Raw genomic sequence first — 12,861 nt, forward strand, 5'->3', positions numbered from 1 at the left:
TCCTACCTGCTAAATAGGAGGCACCACCCACTACCTTCTCCCCACCCAAGGATCCAAGCCAAAAGTCTGGGTATTTTTCCCCCTTATCCTATTAGAATCATCAACAAATTCATCCTCCCACTGTAATACATCTCAAATATTCTCTCCCTCTCCTTGTCCTCAGTCTTAGCCACCAACTTCTCTGGAAGAGAGCACTGACTTCCCGTACCCAAGTCACCAACCACACTGCTCTTGGCTATGGAGAAGGAAAGCGGTCCATGGCCTTTTGCACAGGATCTGCACCAAACTCTCCAATGGCTTTCCAAAAAGTCCTGTTAGCAACTGCAGGTCTGTCTTGAGGCCTGGGTCTTTCTCCAGATAAACTGAACCTGCAAGTCAGTTTTCCGTATCAGTTTTCCATGTTAACGTTCTTCCCAAGTGAAACATTTATCTTCTTGTTCTTCCCAAGTGAAACATTTATCTTCTTGTTTCCTCCTGGTTCCTTTATCTGCCCTGTCCATCACTGTAGCCTAGCATCCAGAATGGCACATGGATACCCAGGTGTCCAATATACAAACAAGGCATTAAAGAAACGGTGAGGCCTCTAAAGACCAATTTAATTCAGTGGTACTCAAGGACCATTTAATACAGTCTAACATATTTGAAAAGTGCTTGGCAATCTGCCTGTGCTAGGCTGGATGATTCTTGGCTGTAAGGGGCTGTGGATTATACACTGTTAAGGAGCATCTCTAGGCTTTACTCAAGTGATGCTTGTTGCATCCCCCCCACCATGTAGCTGTGATAACTACATTCCTAGACACATAGACAGGCATCCCTGGAAGAGGGAGGGAGGATTGGCAATCACTACTGTAAAGGTTAGAAATAAATGCATAACATTTCCATTCTGGGCACAAAACACCTAATTCAAACATTGGCATTGTTTGAATCAGAATAATGATGGGTTTTAGTACAATGTGGCTGAACGACCATCCACACCGTTACTTATTTCAGTAGGAGCATTTGTCATAACCCCGTAGGAGATGTGTGTGAACAACCATGGAAGGGTAGGTTAGTCCATCCCGACAGCCTCACCTTGCCTTCTGCATCACTGTTCTGGGTGGTCCCTGAAGTGAGATGGTGCTCACAACAGGAAGGTGTGGGGCAGGACTCAGAACGAGTTGTACTTCTTCATATCCCATCCGACTTTTATTGTGTTTGGCACATTTTTTTTTTTTAAAGGAGAAAATGACTAACACCTTAGAGTGTCGGGTTCTTGTTGAAAGTAACATATCACAGCTAATCATTCTCCTTTCTGTAGTGGCGCAAAACCTAGGTAGGTATGAAACATGAAGGACCAAGTCTCTGTTGACACAGCTCCCCATCCAGCCCACTCTAAAAGGCACCATTGAGCCCACAGCTACCTCTTCTGGAATGCAAAATGACTTCCTGGTTTCACCTGCCACCCTGCAACAATATTTTCAATTATTGGTTAAATTGCAAACACCCCAAGAGTCATTTAAATAAATCTCACATATATAAAATAGTCAATTGAGCTCTGAGCAATTCCCAGTTGTAAAAATAGAGCCATACTAAAGGATTTTTTTTCTGCAGCTAATTGAAAATACCGCACATATAATGCATGATTTAAAGCACCCAGGAGGAATTTCAATTTGCATTCCCTATTTTAAATGTACAATCAAGTGCTGTCTTAAAGTGCTCTACACATTTAATTCAATATAGCTTGTCTCCAGTCCCAGCCACACTCCTAAATTTTAGCACTGTGAATTAATGATTGGAGGTTTTTAAGGCTCCAAGTGACTTTTTAAAACAATGGCTTGAAAAGGGCTCTTTTTCTTGAGAAAACAAACATTTCATAGATATGACAGGTTCAAACCTGTGAGACCCAGAGAAGAAAGCTGAAAATGGCAACAGGATGGATGCCTGAGAGGAGGAAGGTACCGGATATAAGAACATCCTCACCAAGGAGGGAAAACTGAGTTCTCAAGAGTGCCCAGAGCTATATGATTCAAGATACAAAAGCCTGGTGTGTGTGTGTGTGTGTGTGTGTGTGTGTGTGTGTGTGTGTGTGTGTGTAGGGGGGCATTCCAGATCAAGGTGGCTGATGGCAACACATATAGGGATGAAACTGGAGGTTGGGGACTTAAAATGTGCTATTGGGAGAAGGGCGTGATCACCTTCCACTTCTGAGAGCTTTGCAGGTGCACTTCCCAAGCTAACAATGCAGTTATTGAAGTCCTACACCAAGAGAGGATGAATGACAGAAGTCCTTAAAGGGAAAAGAAGCAAGACAAAAAGTGACAGGTGGTAAGAAGAGCTTCAGGCCAACAAGCTACTTCCCTTTAAAAAATGGTCACACTGTTTGATTATCAGTGTCTCGCTACGCAGTAGAGAAGACCGTGAGAGCAGGAGGGGAAGCCATTGCCCTCCTTAAGCAGGAGGGACCAGTCGTGGTGGCAACTGGTAACTAATAACGACCAGCATAATAACAATCATTAGAATCTAAAGTCGGAAACCCAAGGGACGTCACATCTACATCTACCGAAGGCATGGAAGTTACAGTCACACTCCGAACCCTCATCTTCACTCTACAAAACAAGAAACGAAATTGGGATGAAAGAACTCAAAACCTAGGCACTTCGATGACCTGTCCCCAGGCGCAAGGCTCTCACATCATCTACAGCTGTGTATAAAAATGTGTGTAACTTTTCATAACCTGTGCCCGCTGACTAGGAAACAGTGTACATGGAGCTACGTTGGGTTTTTAGTTCTATGAATCGGGCCACTAACGTGCACCATCTCTTTTATTTTATTTTCTGATGTAGCCTTGGCTGTCCTGGATTTTGCTGTATCAGTCAGAATGCCCTTCCAGATCTGCCTGACTCAGGTGCTGAGAATAAAGGTGTGAGCCAACACAGCCGGCAACTTGCACAAACTCCCCAATCACTCCTAAAAACAAGTAGCTCCTCCTAGAGATTCCATGTTGTTTTGCTTTGGTTTGTGTTTGAATTTTTTAGATAGGTCTTGCCATGCAGCCCTGGCCTGTTTGCAAGCCAGCAATAGGCCAGGCTAACCTTAAATGTATGGCGATCCTCCTGCCTCTATCTGGGAACCATCACACCATGGGGTATGCATGCTATTCAGCCAAAGGACCCTGTTGGTGGGTCGTCTGTCATTGAACTGTTGTTTGTTAGTCCCTCTAACTCTAAAAACACTGGGTCCTGACAAACTCTGAGCTTCTATTCCATACCTCATGCTGCGGACCCCAGTAGGAAACGTCACCTAAGAAGCCACTTTTTCTGACATGCAGGGAAAATGGAGCACCATTTGATCGTTTACCGCACGCCTTTTCCTACCCCCGGCACCAGAGAGTACACATAATCTTTTCCCCAGGGTGAACTCAAGGAACATAAGCAAAAGCTGAGCCTGTAATGAAGCTGAGGGGGGCGAGAGGAAAGAAAGGATCCTTGTAGCTAAATTAGACTCCTAAGACACCCATGTTCCAGAACAGACACAGACACGAAAATTCAGGTATTGAAGAAAATGCTCTCTAACTTCATTAATGACGTCACACTAAAACCAAACAACCAAACAAACAAAAAATCAATTCCACCAGGAAACACGAGCCAGTGTTTCCCACTTGTTATTGTGACTGCAATGGCACTGACTGATGTGACCATGTGACATTCAGAGTCTCCTTTTTTTCTTTTTTTCTTTTTCAGGGTAGTTCTCATAACAAAGTCTCCTGTCCACCCACCCAGGTTTGTTACAGCCAAACTTCCTGAGCAGAACTTTCTGGTGAGTTCCAGTAAACAAAACACTTGGGAAGAAAGTATTACCAACATATAAGTAGGTGGAAGCAAATTATATGAGCCACCTTCCAAAAATGAATTAAACACATAAGTAAATACATATGTGTTCAAGGGCAAGGATCTGGAAATATTTCTAAATAAAGAAAGGGGGTAAGCAAGGGGACGGGGTGTGTTTCCTGTGGGTATGAGGACATAGTTCAGTGGTAGAGAGCTTACCCCTGTGTGGGAATTTGCCCTGGTGCTACAAAAGGGTAAAGGAAGGTTTTCATCTCTTACTTCCAAGACTCACATTACAAAGAATATGTGAACAAATAAATTAGAATAATGGTAAGAAAAAGAAGGGTTAGAAGCATGGGAGGAGGAGGATATGCTTTGGTTGTTTGAATGAGGATGGCCTCTCCCAGGCTCATATATTTGAATGTTTGGTCCCCGGTTGGTGGAACTGTTTGGGAAGGATTAGGATGTGTGGCCTTGTTGGAGGGGGTGTCTCACTGAGGTTTTAAAAGATTGGTGGTTTGTATCATTCCTAGACTTTCCCCCTCTGCCTTCTACTTGTAAGATCCTAGCTCTCAGCTCTACCCCCTGGCATGCCTTTGTTCCCCATCCTGGACTCCTAACCCTCCAAGACTGTAATCTCCAAAGCAAAATGCTTTCTTTTCTGAGTTTCCTTGGTCTCCTGGCTTAATCAAAGTGCTAGAAAAGTAACTAAGACAACATTCATTGTATAATAAATACTTGTATGAAAAATAAAAACAAATCTGGACAGAATATATATATATATATGTATATATATATATATATATATATACACAAACATAGTTCTATATTTACAAGTTATCCCCACTATGAAACCAAATAATTCTCCAAAGTTTAGAAACCACCCGAAGTGATAGGAATCATGGTCTCAGACTCAGTTTCTTCCCTTTACTTGTCTCAACTTCCCTTGCTAAGGTGGATGCTTACACCTTCTGAAGGTATCTTGGAGGAAATCAACAAGCAAGCTATCCTACAAGAAGTCTAAGTTCACTTAATACAAATGTGGGAACAGAGCAGCTGCCTCATCTTTGCCTGTTTTCACAGATCACACACCTGCTCAGTGACTCAGTTTCCCTGCTTCATAGTGAGTGCTAACCCTCCCTCTCCACCCTATACCTCAGAGAACTGCCATAGTAGGAAATGATGACATAAATCTGAGAGCTTTTCCTCATAGTATTGGCCACTTCTCTCTGCCACATCCAACCTATGGCAGAAGAACGAAGATTTCTAAAAACAAACAAACAAACAAACAAACAAACAACTTGTAAAATAGTGCACTAGGGAATGGGTAGGGTAGACAGACTGGCTGAGCTTCCTTTCATAGCTGCATGTTATAAAGAAAGGATATTCCTCAACAATGAAGAAAGGGATGGTTTCACTGGAGACTACAAAGTCCCTATGGGGTACACAGCCTTGCTGACACATTATGTCACACATGAGATGTGCAGATGATACAAACCCTGACCATGGCACACAGCCAGAGAGACAGATGTAAGGGAACATGTAGGGTGTGTCTCCCTGAAGGCTGGCATTGCCAGCGCATCTTCCAGAAAGGGTGACCTGTCTCCACCCATCTAACTCCCCCTGGTCCTTTCCCAGTCCTCAGATGGAAAGAGTACACGTGGCTGGGTGAAGATGCCACTCCTAAGCGTTGTCTCTAATTTCCCTCCTAGATAGCCCAGGTGCAGAGCTGAATCTCCAGCACACTGAACACCCTTTCCCACACTGTTCAGAATGCGGGTCCTCCTTCCAGAAGATGCACTATTCCATGAATGCACTTTTAACTACTAAGTGTAGATAACCTAACTCAGTTCCATCTTTTCCCAGTGAGAAGAACCTTGCTGTCCTCACAAGTTTGGGTCAACCAGACTAAACAAACTTTATGACTAAGACATGAAATCACCCCAACTGAGAAAATGCCTCCATAATATTGACCTGTAGAATTTTTTTTTTAATTAGTGATTGGTGGGGGAGGGTCCAGCCTAGTGTGGGTTGGACTACCTCTGGGCTGGTGGTCCTGGGTTCTATAAGAAAGCAGGCTGAGCAAGCGATGAGGAACAAGCCAGTGAGCAGCACTCTTCCATGGCCTCTGCCTCAGTTCCTCTCTCCAGGTTCCTGTCCTGTTGAAGTTCCTGTCCGGACTTTCCTCAGTGATGGACTGTTACCTAGAAGTGTAAGCTGAAATAAATCCTGTCCTTCTAAGTTGCCTTGGTCATGGTGTTTTATCACAGCAATAGCAACTTTAACGACTGTATCAGCAAATCCATTTTCTCATCATCACAGCCCCAGGGCTGGATGGCATATCTTGGCCTATGATGAAGGTGTAAGTGAACTGAAGACTAAATATTTAGCAAAAAGGGAGAGATGATATATTCTGTTCCCAGACCTGCCCCAACCCACTATCCTCCCTGATCTGTGTCTTGCCACCGTCTCAAAACCGACCAACACAATGACTGACCAGCACAGGTTAATAAAGTGAAGCCATGAAGTGTTAGAAGGCTGAGTTTCACATAGCTATTCCCACTCTGCACTTCAGGCGTGTGGAAAGCAACCTTCCAAGGCATTTGAACGATGCTGCATGTTTGGGCATATCTGTCACAGCAGTGAACATGACCATAGGTAACAGCATTCAATTACTTGGCAATTGTGGTCCTACGACGTTAGTGATCTCACTGCCTTCTCTAAAAAGAAAATAACCGCCCCCCCTTTCATCATGCAAACTTCAACAATTCTTCACAGTAAGTGATGACTGGCAGAATGTCTGGCTGATGGGTCTCTCTCCTCTGTTCTCAACCAGTTGCTCATGAGTTTTACCCAGCTAGCTCTCTCTGTAAACACTGAACAGCGCGCTCAGCGTTGAGCACAACACTGTGACGGGCTGCACTGGACAGTCACCCCCTTTTCTCTGCGGAACAATCTTGGGGAAGCCCTCCACATCCCACCCAGGCATGGCCCTTAAGTTTCCCTTGCATTGCCTTTGGATGGCTTACGGTGACACTGGTTAGGTGTGATCTGCTGCCTGTACACCCTGCCCGGAGATAGGCCTTCTGAGTGTGCTCCCAGTTTCACATGTTCTTGGAACCATGCATACTGAGGGGAAGTACAAGCTCCCCACGAACAATGGCTCATACTTTCCAAACTCATCCGCTAAAACATTCATCTTCTGTGTGCAAACTAATTTCTCCTCTGTAAAGGAGTTGTCTGCTTATAGTCAGCCACAGAGAGCCCAAAAAGCTATCTTGGCAGAAACAAATCAATTAAAACAAAAACAAAAACAAGACTAACTCTACAAAGTTTATGGCACGTGGAATTTTTTGTGGGCATACAAGTAAAATAAGCAAAGACCGTATTATCCACAGGGCGTCTAGATGCACATCCGTCAGCTACATCCTCACCCTTCACCTGTGCATAGACTTACCTCACAGGCATCCTTGTGACATTTAAGTCACTTCTCTGCATGATGGGTTTCTCATAAGCACCACGAGGCCTCCCAGCCAGCTGCCTAAGAACTGGCTATCACTGCCCTCACGCCACAGAGGAAATCCTGTCACTTGCCTGTATTTTTCAGTGGGGAGTTTGGGCTCCTCATCTACAGAACCACCCTCAACCACAATCCCCTCCAGACCACTGGACAGATGCAGCAAGACCCTCCCAGCCTATGGCTCCCAGGGATACCAATAGGCTTTTCTTCTTCTCAAGGTCACCAACTACCTTTTTAGACTCCTTTTATAAGAGACATAGGAGGGAGAGGCTGCAGTATAGCCTTCTCAACAATCCAATCCACACTCAGCACTAACCAGTCTGATCTGGTTATGGTACCTCATCAGTTCTGGCAGCTTATGATCGACCCAGTGAAAGACTAGGGACCAGAGGTCTGCCCTGGTGAGGGAATACTGATCACCACAGTACATGTTGACAAAAAGCAAAAACCACTCTATGGGACATCACAGTCTTTTGAGCACAGGCATCTGTATATACTCGTGTATGTTTTTGTGTGGTGTACATGTGTGAATGTGTAGCCATGCTTGCCTATGGGTCTACGTGTAGAGATCAGAGATCAATGTCAGAAGTCCTCCTCTCTTGCTTGCTATCTTATTTTTTGGTACAGAGTCTCCTATTGAACCTGAACCTTAACCATTTCAGCTAGAAGGGGTAGCCAGCTAACCCCAAGGATCTGCCTATCTGTCTCCCCAATTCTGGGAAGAGAGACACCCACTGCAGATTTTGCATGAACACCGGGGATCCAAACCCAGGTCCTTGCACTTCGGCAGCTTCACTGACTGAGCTATCTCTCTGGCCCCTTCACTGTCGCATTAGTACCCTCTACAGCACTCTGTGGTTGTTTCCCTTCTACCACTGTGAGATGCCACTGTTGTAGGTTAACCCGAACACAGAAATGTTTAAACAGAAGAGGATGAGAACCTCCAAGGCTGATGCCAGTCCTATCCACACATACCAACAGGGACTTCCAAGCACCTATTACAGAGTAGGTGCTCAAAACTGAGCTCTTAAATGGAATTTAAGCGACAGCACTGTCATTCTATTTCTGGATGTTACCGGAGGGGCACACACATCAAGAGCTACTTTGTAGAACCTCTTCCACTCTTAAGACAAATTTCTCTTCAGGATGATGGGAGTGATTACAGACAGCGGGGACATGAGTTGGCCATATTGCTTTTTTTTAAAAAAAATATATATATTTTTTACAATTTATTCGTTTTATATCCTGATTATAGTCCCCTCCTTCATCTCTTCCCGGTCCCACCCTCCCTCCCCCTTCCTCCCTATCCCCTTCCCCTAGTCCACTGATAGGGGGTGTTCTCCTCCCTTGCCATCTGCCCCTAGCTTATCATCTCATCAGGTCTGTCTGGATCCTCTTCCTCTGTGTCCTGGCAAGGCTGTATAGCCTGGGGGAAGTGATCAACGAACAGGCAACTGAGTTCATGACAGAGGCAGCCCCTGCTCCCCTTACTCAGGGACCCACATGGAGACTGAGCTGCCTATGGACTACATCTGAGCAGGGAGTCTAGGTCCTCTCCATGCATGGTCCTTGGTTGGTGCATCAGTCTCTGCAGGGGACCCTGGGCTCAGATATTTTTTAGCTTTGTTGGTCTCCTTGTGGAGCTCCTGTCTCCTCCGGGTCCTCCTATCTCCAGTGAGATGGCCATATTTCTAGGGAATACAAGCAAAGGGGTAGGAAGCAGGCAGGGCACACTGTTGAAAATCTGTGCCCAGACTTGACATACGGAGAGCAGCAGGTGAGAGTAATGAGAAAAGGGGAGTTCCGTCACAACCCTCACCATGACATGGAGTTAAACGCCTGCATTTCCCAGCTCCATCAGTGTGCAATGGGACAGACACGATACGAAGAGGGGAAGATCCGCACCACATGTACTTGCCACCGTGGAAGTGGAGCACAGAGATGTACTGAATATTTGACGTGGGCTGCACCCGCACAGCAATTACATGTGGAGCTGGGATTTAAACCCAAGTTCATCTGACTCCCAAGGTGACTCCCTGCCCAGCAAAGTCCTGACCGTTTATCCTAATGGCCTTGCCTTGCTGCTCAACCACTGAAAACAGTGATTCCGAATAAAAAGTTTCCTCCAAGGGGACACATGGTCCTAATATCTTTGATCCATGCAAACTGCTCTGCACATATAAGTCTCATGATTTCTCACCATAAACTGTGACCCTCTCCCACCTTATGATAAGTGTCATTAAGGTTCATCAAAGTAAGGATAAAAAGTGCCTAACAGCACTTGACATACTGATTATCTGCAATTTTTCACTTTCTTCTTCTCCTCGACCCCTCTTTTCAGCTCCTCTATGCCAGGCACAGTAAAAGGAACTCAGAAGGCCATGATAGATTTGTGGGTTCTCTCAGGATAGATAAGATACCCACAACTGGAACAAGAAAGGAGGATATATCATAACATCACACACAGAAAGGATGTACTTGTCTTATGAAAAAAAAAATCTAGTCAAATAAGTGATGCATGCCCGTAGGAACAACTGTCTTCAGCACAGTTCAACTATGTTGAATTAATTCACATTTGTACAATCAGCACTCTGATATTCATAATTTACCACCTTGCTGCACAAGAATAGGTTTGTTATGAATACCTGAGCAGCTGTGGCCAATCTTCTAAATTGCTATCTTAACCAGTATGTTGTATTCAGAAACTAACATAGATTTGGCAGAAGGTGATGTGAATCTCCTAGTAAATTAATTTCAGAAAGAAAATTCTTGTCCTTAGGAAAAAAAAATCTCTTTTTATAATTAAGTTAGCCACTACACCAAATCTCCATGGCATCTTACATGCCATTGTCAGAGCAACAACTCAGATGCAGGCACATACTCAGAGTGTTCTATTAAGTCTCAAATGGCTAAGTGCCAGCAAAAGCCCAAGACAGCTCTATCAACTACAGCAGAAAATGCATGTCTGATCTAGGAACACTTGCAAGCTAAACGTTCTTAGAACTCTCGTATATTTAGGGACTCCAATCATAATTAAATGACAGCATGATCTAAATATATTTGGCACATCTCTAATATGGTCATTTCTCAGTTGGGTAGATAATTGCCGCAGAAGTGTGGACTACAGTTGAGATCCCCAGAACCCTCTTAAAAGCCTACAAGAGGTGGTCCACATGCCATCTCAGCACTCACTCGGGCTACACACTTACAGCATCCCTGGGGCAAGCTGCCTAGCTGGATGAGCCACAGTCAGGTGCAGCGAGACACTCCACCACAGGAAAGTGGAGAGAAATGGAGGAAGACGCTTTGGTTGACTTGAGGCTGACCACAAGGAGCGCTGCCCACTAAGCATCACAGGATGGAAGACTAGAGAGAAAGGGGTATCAAATACACAGAGCGAGTAATGCATTGGGTCAGAGACACATAGAAATCTTGGGGAAGTCAAACACTCACCTACACCCCTGTGGCAAATGCAATGAAAAACTAAGACCATGGTCACCTCTTGTCCTGTTAAGAGTCCATTCCTACTGCTATGTACTGCACCAACCTACAACATTGTCTCCACTCTGTCCTCTCAACACTCAAGAGCTTCATGCCCAACTCAGACAAAGCTGGGGCATAGAGAAGCTTAGAAACCTAGCTATGTTCTCCTGCTTGCAACCGTTGGGATCTAGACTCAAACCAAAGTCTACCAGGCTCCAAATCTAGAGGAGGAAGATGAGGAAAAGTAGGAGAAAGAGCAGAGGAAGGAGGGAGGGCAAATCTGTGCTATGCAGAAGGGACAAGTTTTGAATAAAGTATAAAGTGAAATCCCAAACAGAGTTGAATTTAAAGAAATCACATTATCCTCATTCTTTGGTTCTGTGAAAATTTTATCCAGCTCAGGCTAAATTGGTCCTTAGGACTGTGTGTAAATGTATTCTACCTTTTCCATCCAAAGGTCAGCACTAATTTTAGACTCAAGTCTCAGGGTAAGTGGGGGTTGGGGCCCATGTCTAAGGAAAAAACTTGGAGGCCAACTGACATCAACACATTACTTCAAACAACATCAAAGTGTGGGCCTCTTCCTGCTTTATGCACATGAGCTGTCATGCCCCGTGGGAAAGAAGGCAGCAGCCTGAAAGGAAGGGTGCGATTTGGAAGATTTTCTTTTGGAGAAGACAAAACGCAGCTGAGAAGTGATCTAAGTCTTTGTGACCCATGCTATCAGCTCACAGTTCCCTTACAGAGCTCACTCTGTCATGGATGAACACAGGCTGCATGACTACGAACATATCAGCTTTTCCACTTTTCTTCCAAAACTGGAGGAGTGGAAGCGACAGTTGCACCTACTCTAGTGGTAGATAGCAAGATCAAGGAGCCCACAGAGCCTCTTCCATCTGAAGATAACTGCTTAGCACAGCCTATGCAAGCCTGACCAGTAGCATTGGACAGCTGACTCAGAATCAAACACTTTAAAGAGGCCCATATCCGTAACTGCAGCCATTGGTGCAGAGAAAGGCACGTGATCAAAACCGAGCCAATCAGATTTTCTCCCAGTGATTTTTCCTGTCCTCAACTAGAACTGGCAGGAAAGCGCCTTCCGTCTTCATCAAGAGGCTCTGAAGAGAAAAGCCTGGGGCTAGATGCAGTCATGGTAGGTGAGGAAAAGAAGAGAGAAGAGTGAGGAGAACAGAGGCAAGAGGTGAAGAGGGAAGAGGCACTGAGTCTCTGGTTCCAACTTTAGTGTCAGATCTGAGGGTCAGGAAAGAAAAGGAGAAACCCTTGTGGAATACATTTCTGCTGGAGTTGATTAGGGTTTTGCACTATGAAGAAAAAATAATGCGGGTGTTAATTGCAACTTATACGATCTGAACAGAGACCAAATCCTCAATAAAAGAACTTCTCCAGTGAATCCATATTCAGAATATGAAGAAAAAACAAACAAAAAGATAAATTTTACCAGAAAACATCTCCATTATTCCTTACCGGGCCCTCCTGGAAGGAAGATGTAACCACTTGCCTTTGTAGTCACCTAAAATGCTTTTAAGTCTCTCCTTTGGTGTTTGCTAGGGCTCAGTAGGCTAGATTTGCTGCATTCCACAGAGGAGGCTTGGCAGAAGGGTGGCAGGGTCCTGATGCTCTTTTTGGTATGCTCGCGAGAGAAATTTGTTAAGTAACCAAAATTCTCATTTGGTGCTGCCGGGGAACACAGAGGCAGATGTATAAAAACCAAGTGTCTCTACCCAGGTTTCCAGCCACAACAAGAAATGCCTGTAGCTTTTTCATTGTGTGTGTGTGTGTGTGTGTGTTTTAATGTTAAATTTTTGACTGTGTTTTCTTACAAGAATCGGCTGATAAGAACAGAATGGCACAGTGGAGTCCCATTCTCCAGTTATCTTCCAAAGTAAAGATAAAGGCTAAGGTCAAACAGTAGCATGGGTCTGGGTGTTCCTGATCTGATCATGAACTAGGGTGCTCACCCAATCCTGAGAGAGATTCAGAGATGAAACAGAGTACGTGCTTGTCAGAATACACAACTATACCCACAGGATT

At 44.6% G+C, this 12,861-nt stretch overlaps 1 protein-coding gene across 2 annotated transcripts in view; it reads right to left on the bottom strand.

Moving 5' to 3' along the window:
- Serpine2 (serpin family E member 2) overlaps positions 1-12,861 on the bottom strand; it is a 60,283-nt gene that overhangs the window by 40,731 nt on the left and 6,691 nt on the right. The window lies entirely within an intron of this gene.

Source organism: Meriones unguiculatus, chromosome 15, assembly GCF_030254825.1.
Source record: "Meriones unguiculatus strain TT.TT164.6M chromosome 15, Bangor_MerUng_6.1, whole genome shotgun sequence".
Classification (NCBI taxonomy): Eukaryota; Metazoa; Chordata; class Mammalia; order Rodentia; family Muridae; genus Meriones; species Meriones unguiculatus.